The sequence below is a fragment of the Rhea americana genome, unplaced genomic scaffold (assembly GCF_003343005.1).
Source record: "Rhea americana isolate MKP2758 unplaced genomic scaffold, rheAme1 scaffold_372, whole genome shotgun sequence".
NCBI lineage: Eukaryota > Metazoa > Chordata > Aves > Rheiformes > Rheidae > Rhea > Rhea americana.
Genome location: NW_028186504.1, coordinates 552,156 through 562,029, shown reverse-complemented (window position 1 = coordinate 562,029; position 9,874 = coordinate 552,156). Strand labels below are relative to the sequence as shown.

Below are 9,874 nucleotides of genomic sequence, written 5' to 3'. Positions count from 1 at the left end.
AATGACTGGCTGGGTAGGTGAGGGCAGAGCAGTGGACATTGTGAACCTTGACTTCAGCAAGGCTTTTGACACTGTCTCCCATAAAACCCTCCTAGAGAAGCTCAGGAAGCGTGGGTTAGACGAGTGGACAGTGAGGTGGATTGAGAACTGGMTGAAAGGCCGAGCTCGGAGGGATTTATTCCCCATAAATCTGAATTMCTGTGTGCTTGATTTTGACGCTTTTGTGAGAAAGTATTAACACAGAGACGTTTGGCTTGGGCGTTACTGCCACGCCGCCTGTGTACGACTCGCCTCAGACGGGACGGGCTCGGCCGACCCCGAGGGCTCCACAGCCCCTTCGCGCCGCGGGGACGGCCGCGCCGGCGCTCGCTCGGGGCGCGCTTCCTTCGCCGTCAGCCCGACCCGGAGCCGTGCGGCCTGCTTCCCATCAAATTATTTCGGTTTACGGGAAAGGGGTCGGCGCACTGGGATCTCGCTGCTTTWCTTCCGCCGTTTGCTGTGTTTGAACAAATACGCTGTTAATGGCTCCAAATGTAACGGAAATTATCGGTCAATAACCTATCTGCCACTCCTGCTCACACTGAGTGTTTTGAAAATGCCACTGCTGAGATCAATGGCACAGAGAGATACTGCGCCCTGTAGACAGAGAGAGCAAAATGTGACCTGAGGAAAACACCTTCGTCCCCCATATTTTTGCGAAGCAGAAAAAACTGTTTACGTTTGAGAATTATCACAGAATCTTTCCAGGTTTCCTTAAAAACAACGTCTGGATTAATACAAGCCCAACAGGAGACAAAAATTTGAGGCTTCAGGGTCGGGTTGCTTCCAAGATAACAGCAGTCCTCGTGCGGGGGAGGCGACGGGCTCCRGCAGCACCGCCGGCCGGGTCGGCTCGGCCGGGCCGGCCGGGTCCCTCCGGACCGGACTTCAGAGGCGCCGCACAGCTTTCCGCAGCAGTCACCGCCGAGAGGGCTGTCCCTGGCTTGCGCAAGAGCCGTCTCGCTCGAAATCTTCGCGACGAGCTTTACAGCAGCGCGCTGTCTCCGATAGGGGTTACAAGCATCAGCCCTCTTCAGAATTATAAACAAATTAAGAGGGGGGGAAAAAAAAAACCCCGCGTGCTGCTTGCAAGCGTTTCGAATCTCTCCGCGAGGCCGCGGCGCCGCCGTGGGAAAAGGGGCCCGCGCTTTCCCGCGCCTTCGCGGTGCCGCCGCGGGGGCGGCTCAGCCCTCTCGCTCCCGCCGGCTTGCCCGTGCCCGAAGGGCGATTAACTTCGTTCAAACTTCATTACACTTCGTTTTGAGAAGCAGCGGTTCCTCCGAGCAGGGACCCGCGGCGGGTTCAGAGAGCGGAGAGGCCGGCGGTGGGCCCGCTGCGCCGCGCGGAGCCGCTGCCCCCAGAGAGGCGCGACACGAAAAAGCAAGCGGGAAAAAATGCGCAAACGAGGGTTTAGCACCGGGAAGACCGTGGAATAAGGAGGGGCGACGGCAGGCTGCTCCCCCGCGCGTGGGCCGCCCTCGTCGCCGACCCTCGCTGCAGACGGCTGTCTCGCCTCGGCYGGGACCACAGCRGGCGACTAAATCAGTTTTTTCCACMCCCTAATTCCCGCTCCTGACATTTAATTCTTCTTTCATGGCGTCACATATAATTGATACATTTCTACTCAGTGCTAATTTTTATGCTTCCTCCAGCACACAAAGGCTTGAACATGACAACCAAAGATTTACAGTGATTTGCTTCTGCTCCTTTTATGTGTTTTTAGTTTGTCTGTATCCAGGCCCTGATAAAAGCATAAAACTTCCTGAAAACACGTTATTTGCAGGCCGCGCTAGCTCACACGTACTGGGCTGACTGCAGCCACTGCAGGAGTGCGGCGGCCGGCGCGCGCCCAGAGAGGCCGGAAGGAAACGGGGATTTGGGGAAAAGTTGCCTGAATTCATGGATTCACGGAAGACTCCCAGCTGCCCAGAAGTTATGCATTGCATTATAAATTCTGTTTTCAGAACCRGAATTGTTTCGTAAAATTAAGTGTATTTAAATAGTAAACGGATATTCGTTTTGCAGTGAGTTAGTAAATACAGCATTGTAAATATTAATCATCATAAAAACACACCAGCAAGGCTTAACTTTACTATACGCGTTTAAAGTGTGACAAATTTTGCTCCAGAGATCACACGTTTCACGAGCGAGGCACTAACGCAGGAGCGGTACTCAGGGCGCCGTCACGCTCCCCGGTTACGTACCACGGCCAAAATGAACGGGGATGAGCGAGACGGGCAGGTATTTTTTCAGGCCGTTTGACCGTAACCGGTGCCAGCCGTGGCGTTCTCAACCGCAGCTGTAGGCACCGCCAGCCCGGCGGGCAGCCCGGGACTCCGCACCGCGGAGCAGGACGCGGAGTTGAGTATTTCAGCTTTGTCTTCTGGGCAGCGTTAGAGCTGCTCAGGATTTTGCACAAATCACAAAGCAATATATTCCAATACACAGGCACGCTGGATAAATTTGGACACGTGGCCTGCAGTATCAAGCGCTTTCCTTTCTACTCAGAGTCTTTCCTAAAGAGCCGTTATGCCTATTTCAGGGCACGTTTCAGCAGATGCTAGCATTTCCTATCTGAAAACGTCAAGCTTTATTTCATTTTTTAAATACAGTTCCTTTGAAAACTTCTTAGGAAAAACCTTACGAATCCCATTTTGGATAACGTGCAACTAAGCAGGCTGATGGGGGAGACACGTTACCCRCCCCGCGTGTCCCCTGATGTAATTAATGATCGTATGGCGATTTACTGTAGCGTGGTATAATTGCTTGTGACAAAGTGCTCCACGCGTCCGCGCGCCGYGCTGCCCCCGGGACAATTGATTTTACAGAAAGGAGAGAACCTGCGTTTATGTAACAGCAGAGTGCGATGGTATTCACTGCACGAAATTCTCCTTTTTTTTTGTTTTGTTTTCCTACCCACTAATTTTGGCACAAGAGAAGTGCAAAGACCCTGCTTTACCAAGAAGGCATTTTACACAGCTATCTAGCAGCCGCAGCTGAGCCTTGTGGGAGGAATGACGTGACTTTGGGCCCAGTGAAATTAGCTGATTTTTCTCTCTTGCCTGCYTTGGAGTTGCACAGAAAAATCCATTAGGTTTCAATACGGCTGCAGGGCAATTATTTTTTCCAGGGCACCCTTTGGTGTCGCCCTGTCGCTGCAGAGCGCCCTTGCTGCACTTGCCTGTCTTTCACACGCTCACCTATTTTAGAAAGCTACACCACAGCACACTAAAGACCTCCCACCCGGGCAGCACCTCCTCCCGCACCGCCGAGGCCGCGTGCCAGCCACCCCGGACCTGCAGCGATCRAGCCTCGTCGCGGCTTCAACACCTCCTTGCGTTCCCACGCTCGAGCTCSTTGCAGACGCCATCAGGCTGGGTGACGGCAGCAAGGCAGGAGGAGATGTACTGCCACCAAATGCTGCCATGGGCTCAACCCCTTCCGGCCCTTGTCCCTGATCCTGCCTGCTGGGACAACATTCACCCAGTGCCCGATGAGCAGGGACCCACCAGCTGCCGCCTTCCACCCTCCCTGTCTGGCTCTTCTCTCCTGTTCCCGTCCTGTCTGCTGCCACTGCCTGCTTATTTGAAGAAAACGCTGTATTTCCCCGAGGACATCGCAGCCACCCCAAGGATGCTTGGCTGTGACGGCCTGAAGCCGAACACGTTCAGACTCGGACACGTCCTCACGTAGGCGGCCAGCCAGAGGGTCTCTAGGCGCTGCCCAGTCTCAGCCCCTTCTGCAGAGACAACCAAGGCAGCCAAGTCCACCCTCGCCGGGCTGGAGAAGGACCCTGGGCCTCCCTCTCGGGCGTTGCGGGTCTCCAGCGTTGCGGCTCCACCACCCCCGGAGACAGGCCGGGGCGGGACGCCAAGGCGCACGCGTCCAGAGGGGCACGTCCAGCTCCGAGCAGAAACCCACGCTTTTACCCTGGCCCTGCTGCAGAGGCTGGGCAGCAGCAAGACGAGTCTTCYGCAGCGCGGGCTCCGGACGGCAGGAGGAGCCGGCTCAAGGGACCTCGGTCAGCTCTGCTCGGCCGAAACGCACGGGCCAAGCGAAGCGCTTCAAAGATGCAAACGTGGAAGCAGGATTATAGTTAGCGGATCAAATGTCACCTAAGGACCCCTGGGAGAGTTAAAAAAAACAAACAAACAAACAAAAAACCCACCTAGCTTTGTTACTGTTAAAGTTACCTTCTTGGATCGCTGCAGATACATGGACTTCACCCAAAAAAGGCCACCAGCCTCGCAGTGAAGAGCATAACAGAGTCATCCTGGCTACTTTTTTTTTTTTTCTTTTTTTTATCTTCTGAATTATTCACCACTTCTAATACCAGCAGTATTCAGTCATCTAATGCTCCCCGGCTACTTTTCTCATGATGAATTCATGTTTTGACAGGTTTAAAATTTAAAAGTCTTCAGCTCCTCAAAAGAACAAATATAACTTATAGCAATTAAAGTGCTATTTCTAAAAGGATCRCATATGGATCCACAACTTCAAAAAAGAAAAAAATCCAGAGAAAACGCAGTCAGTTCTCAAGAAAAGCACCCTTGCTGCTGAGGGGTTTGCACAGAAAGGGTTACGCAATGCCACTAACAGTGGCAGGCATATAGTAAAGAAAAATTCTTAGCACAGTAAAATTACAATCTGTGTTTTTAATATTGAAGTCCGCTTTAATAGAAACTTAATTATTAAATAYTAATATAAAATAGTAATAAAAAGTAAATATTAAAGTTTTCCTTCTTATTGCAGCGTCTTACATTTGACACACTCCACTCTCCTTTGTGGCTTGATGCTGGGGCTTTACACAGGGGTCTACCYGGGGCTGGACTACTCGGGTCGAGCGGGCTGCAGCGGAAAGGAAAGAGCTTTCCARGCCTTCCATCTGAAATAATGAGTTCTACTGCTGTCTGCGACAATTTACAGCAATGCACTAAAAAATACTTTCTTCTGTCTCCGACTTAATTTTATTTCTTCTCATTTCAATGACTTTCAGTTCCTAACAATAACAGATAGATGTTGTGATCAGACTTCTAATTAACCATGCAGTTCACTTCTTGTAAATATATATTTACACGTAATTATACTTAAACATTGATGAATGTTGTATAACTGAAAGACTGAAAAATTTACTATCAACCACCAGTTGGGCACTAAACAACACTACTGTTCGGACAGATGGTTTACTAACGAGGTTTAATCTAACTTCAGCATTTCCAATTGACAATCCTACCTTAAATATATGATATCTGCTAAGATGTATTAAAAAAAGAATCTTACTGCTTTGTGTGTTACCATGCAGGGTTATAATGAGCTTTTCTAATGCGACAGAAAAAAATAWATGCTGGGGGGAAGGGGGTTGGTTCACTCCTACTCCCTGGCCTTGCAAGTGCTAAAAGTGCATTACAATTTATGTTTGTTTCATGTAGGTTTTAGCGTTAGAGCAGGCAGACAACATGGAAAACCCACAGCCTCCCGGATCCTGAGGGCAGAGTTCAGCACCAGCGTTACCGCCGGGGGCTGCCTGCCTGCAGACTGGCTCCTGGCCGGGCTGCGGAAATTCTCACCTTTCTTCCCAGCCACAGGAGAAGCACCAGCACTTACCACGTAACTGGTTCTCAGGGTTACCCAGAGAGCAGGCGCCTCAAAATGATGAGGAGTCACGCTGATTTGATTCAAGGATAGTATGAAAAAAGCATTATAGAAATTWAAATGGTGTTTATGCAAATGCTCAAAATACACCCTAAAGGAAACGACACGGTTTGTACCTTTAAATCACATCTACGTTTAAAAATAATCCACTCTATTCGCTAACAAAACTCTCAAAACTTCCACTGCAGGCAGTTTCCCGTGGATCGGGCAAACGGCACGTACTCCCCCAGYCGCTTCCCAGCGCGGTTTTAGCGGCCAGCGCCGCTCCTGAGCTTTCCTGGGGCCTGTCCTGCCAAAGAGGACAAAGCCGTTATTCTGGGGAGAAACACCGAGAACCCTGGCAGCTGCTGAACATTAACATCGATTTTTCTATCCGAAGGTGACACACGCGGCGTCCGGGTGAGTCTTCTGCCCGGCACAGAAACGCTGCGTTGGCCTCGTCAGAGCAGCAAGATCAGCCCAAAAGGCGGCAGGCAGGACAGGTCCGCCGCCGGCTCGCGGGGCTGCGACAGCAAGCAGCGCGGCGCCACGCCGCAGCCGCAGCTCGCTCCCCCGCCGGGCGCGCACGTCCCTCCGGCAGCGGCCCCGTTAACCTCGCGCTGTCCCAGGGCTAGAGTGAGCCGGAACATTTACCCTAGGTAATCAAACACATGTGCAAAACCTAAAATGAATCGCCTGATGGTTTGGAGGACCACCCGCAAGGCCCAGGGGCAAGAGGAGCTGCCAGAACAGCGGGCACCAGAGGCACAGCCCCACCAGGAGGAGAAGACTCCCCACGTCAYGCCCATTGGGGGCTATTTTAGGAGCTACTTCTGATCCAAAAGCACCCATTTTTTTCCTGTTCCCTAGGAAGATACCGCTCAGCGTAGCCCTGCAGGGTACATATGTACCGCTGGACCACCCAAGGGTCATGAGATGAGCATTCCCAGCCGTGATGACAGATCCCATTCCTACATGTCCCTAAAYCCTACAGCGGGGCTGAGACCAAGGGGTCTGAAGCAGGCACACCCGGATGGGGAAGCCAAGACGTGGCACAAATCTCATTTATAAACCAACAGATGGTGCCCAAGCAAGACCTGGGACTGGACCACCAGAAAGAGACTGAGGAAAGCCACGAGAAAAGAAAGTATGTGCTTTAACAGGAGCTCAGGAGGAGAGCTCAGGAGGTCCTCCCAGACCACGCTCTGCTGAGGCTGGGGAGCGCCTGTGCCAAAATCGTTACTCCAAACACCACCTCTTCAGCACTATTTTCAGCAATCTCTAGATCATAAGTGACCCCAGCAGTTTTTAAAACAAAATTAAACTATGTCTAACCAGTAAAAACTGTGACGATTTCCACATAGCCGGCTCGCTACAGTAAAGCTTGCAGCTTGGCTTGCACTTCCCAAATGGTGCTCACATTGCAGAAACCCAGGCTGCTGCTTCGTCTAAAAGCCGAGCAGCAAATGACACTGGCAAAATAAAGGAGAAATCTGACAGCACGAGAAATCAGGATTCATCTGAGTTTCTAACAAAGTAATTCATTTAATTTAAGGAAGTGTCCTGGCCAAAGTATTTGCTATAGGGAATAAATAAATAAATAAAACAGCAGTTATGTGTAGAAACTCATGTGAAAATAGCATCAGCCTGCAGCCTCATCTCCTAGCAAACTGGAATTAGAAACAGTGCTGGAACAAAGAGTTTTCCCCCGGTGAAAATACAGGAAACGCGCCAAGCTGGTGCGCAGAGCCACGCCAAGAGCCGAGGCAGAGCTCGGCGCGGTAAGAAAGCCTCCCGCGCCCTGCGTTAGGCGGGGGGCTAAATTCATCACCCAGAAAAGGGCCAACAGCCGTAGCAAATAACATGCAGCTCCCATTTCAGACAAAGAACCACGGGACTCCAGAACTAAACTCAATTTTATAGACAGCTGTAGGAATACAGATGAATCTCTGCAAAATCGACTGCGCAGACATGAAAAAAATCTGAATTCCTAAAAGCAGAGTGTAAGAGCAGCAGGACGGGCCGCTGGCCTGCTGCCAGCGCTGCCCAGGCCATTGGCTCTAGCAGGACCAGTGTTTTACACCAGTGCTAATTGCTGTCTTACCCCATTCGTTAGATGTCTGCGGAGCTACTGTGGGTCCATCAAGTGCTCCTGTCCAGAGACGGGCGCATGGAGAAGGGGACTGAAAGCAGAGAGAAAGAAAGTGCTCTGTTAGCATGACATTAAAGAAGCTGGGAGCCTGAAGATGCCCCTCATTTTTAGAAAGTCTTTGCATTTCCATAACACAGCAACGCAGCCATYGCTGGGGAAGCATCACGAGGAAGGTGATTGCTTCTAGCTCCAGCAGATATTCCCAGACTTCATTTGCCCCTACAGCACTTGCAGCGTTTTATTTCTGCGAACCCAATAAGCTTCCAGGGCATTAGATGTTTAAGACAGACATGGGTAACAATAACACTGAAAAATCTCTGGACACAGAAGCAGAAATAAAACCTAACATTCCTTTTTGCAATTGTTTTAATTGGCTAAAAGCAATGTCCTTTAGTGTCTTTTATTTAGCAGGAATTTTTTGCTTAGTTTAAGACAACAAATGAAATTTTTAGTGCTGCATTCAGATAAGCACATTTCTTCTTAAAATGATGGTCATGTTCGTATTAAGGCCTGCAGGAATCATTACAATAATCTTACCAGGCACTCTGATAATTCCCRCCAGCGCAATTTTCCCAATAACATCCCCACCACGACCGCTATTTTTCTTAGAGCTAGAACATCTTACGGAGAGTTTTTTAGACGCCCAGCTGCTTCCRTGGCCCCGTGAAAAAATCCGGGCTCCTCCGCACGCCGCTGCCCAGTGGGTGCCCTTCCCTGGGGAAAGGGCCGCCAAGAGAGAGGCAAGGGCGGAGATGCTGCCAAAATTAATTTAGCCCCAAATTATTAACAGCAGTGTCAGACTTGCTGAGTTAAGTTACATTTCAGTTTACTAGCAAGAGAAAATCAGAAAGAAAAGGAAAGAAGCAAGAAAAAGCATTTTTATCCCTCTACAGACTTTGTTTTTTGATTTGATCAAAATACATTCTTTTGTTTGAAAAATAGACRTTTGATTTTTGATTTAAATTGTTCACATTATCTGTCTTTACAAATTAATTACTGGTGTTTATCTAGCCAAAATTCTTAAATGTGATAAGCCAATTACAAAAACAAAGAAAAAAGAAGAAACAGAAGTTTTTAAACTTTGAACTAACYGCATTACGTACTGAAATTAGCAGGCTAGTATCAAAGCTACGTTTGGTTAGTTTACGATTATTTAAGCCCATGACTCGAGCAAACCCCTCCAGCCGACGGCAGCGGCGCCTCGTCGGGGAGCCGACGAGGTGTCGCTACACGAGAAGGTGAACGCCGCCGATACCGAAACRCAAAGCCTAAGTGTGCAAACGATTTTTCTTTCTCCTTTGGGCCGTTATTTCGGCCAGGGCGCCGGTTCGAGGGCTGGCTGCCCCCGCTCCCGCGGCGCTGGCGCCCGGCCGCTCGCCCCCGCCTGCTCCGCTCCGTAGCCTGCGGTGGCTTGCGACACAACAACAAAAAATACAATAAACTCCGCAAAGTGCTTTTCCTGCCCAGCATCCCAAGGCACCGCGCTAATAGGATTTCAGGGATAAGATCCATCCCAGCATTATGAGGAGCCAAGGCAGTAAACCCAGACTGAAAAAAAGAAACTCGACACCGGCTGCGCGTTATTCTGCATCTACCTGGAGCAAGGATTTACTTGCAGCACCTCTGAGAAATCCACCCCCCTTCAGAGGTGACCGAAGCGGGCCACGGCATCCAAATTATCTGGGGAGAACAAAGAGCCGTGATAATTTTATCCTGCTAAAAATTAATCTCAAGACGGAGGCATTAATTTGCAAGAGACACGAAGCAGAGGAAGCGAGCTGGGCGCGCGGCTTGCTTTGCAGAATTTCCCAACGTTTGCAATTTCCAGCGCAGGCTGCCCCTTCAAACCGGAGGCAATGCCCTCCCAGACCCGAACGAAACGCGCCCCGCTGAACCAGAGCGGGTCCGAGACGCTGGTGCCCTGCGGGGCGAGCAGCCCGCCCGCGCTCTGCGTCGCCGCCGTTGAGGCAGCTCCCGCGGGCCGAGGGGCGAGCCACCACCCGCCACGCCATGCCCACCGCGGAGGGGACCAAAACTTCGTTGCTGAAATGA

General features: G+C 50.6%; 1 long non-coding RNA gene across 1 annotated transcript in view; it reads right to left on the bottom strand.

Moving 5' to 3' along the window:
• Positions 1-7,007: 7,007 nt before the first annotated feature.
• The window catches only part of LOC146591413 (uncharacterized), a 40,756-nt gene continuing 37,889 nt past the window's right edge, over positions 7,008-9,874 (bottom strand). The window contains exons 5-6 of the long non-coding RNA XR_014896816.1: positions 7,775-7,853; positions 7,008-7,142 (exon numbers count right to left, since the gene is read on the bottom strand). This is a non-coding gene — a long non-coding RNA (uncharacterized LOC146591413). The remainder of the gene's footprint in view (positions 7,143-7,774; positions 7,854-9,874) is intronic.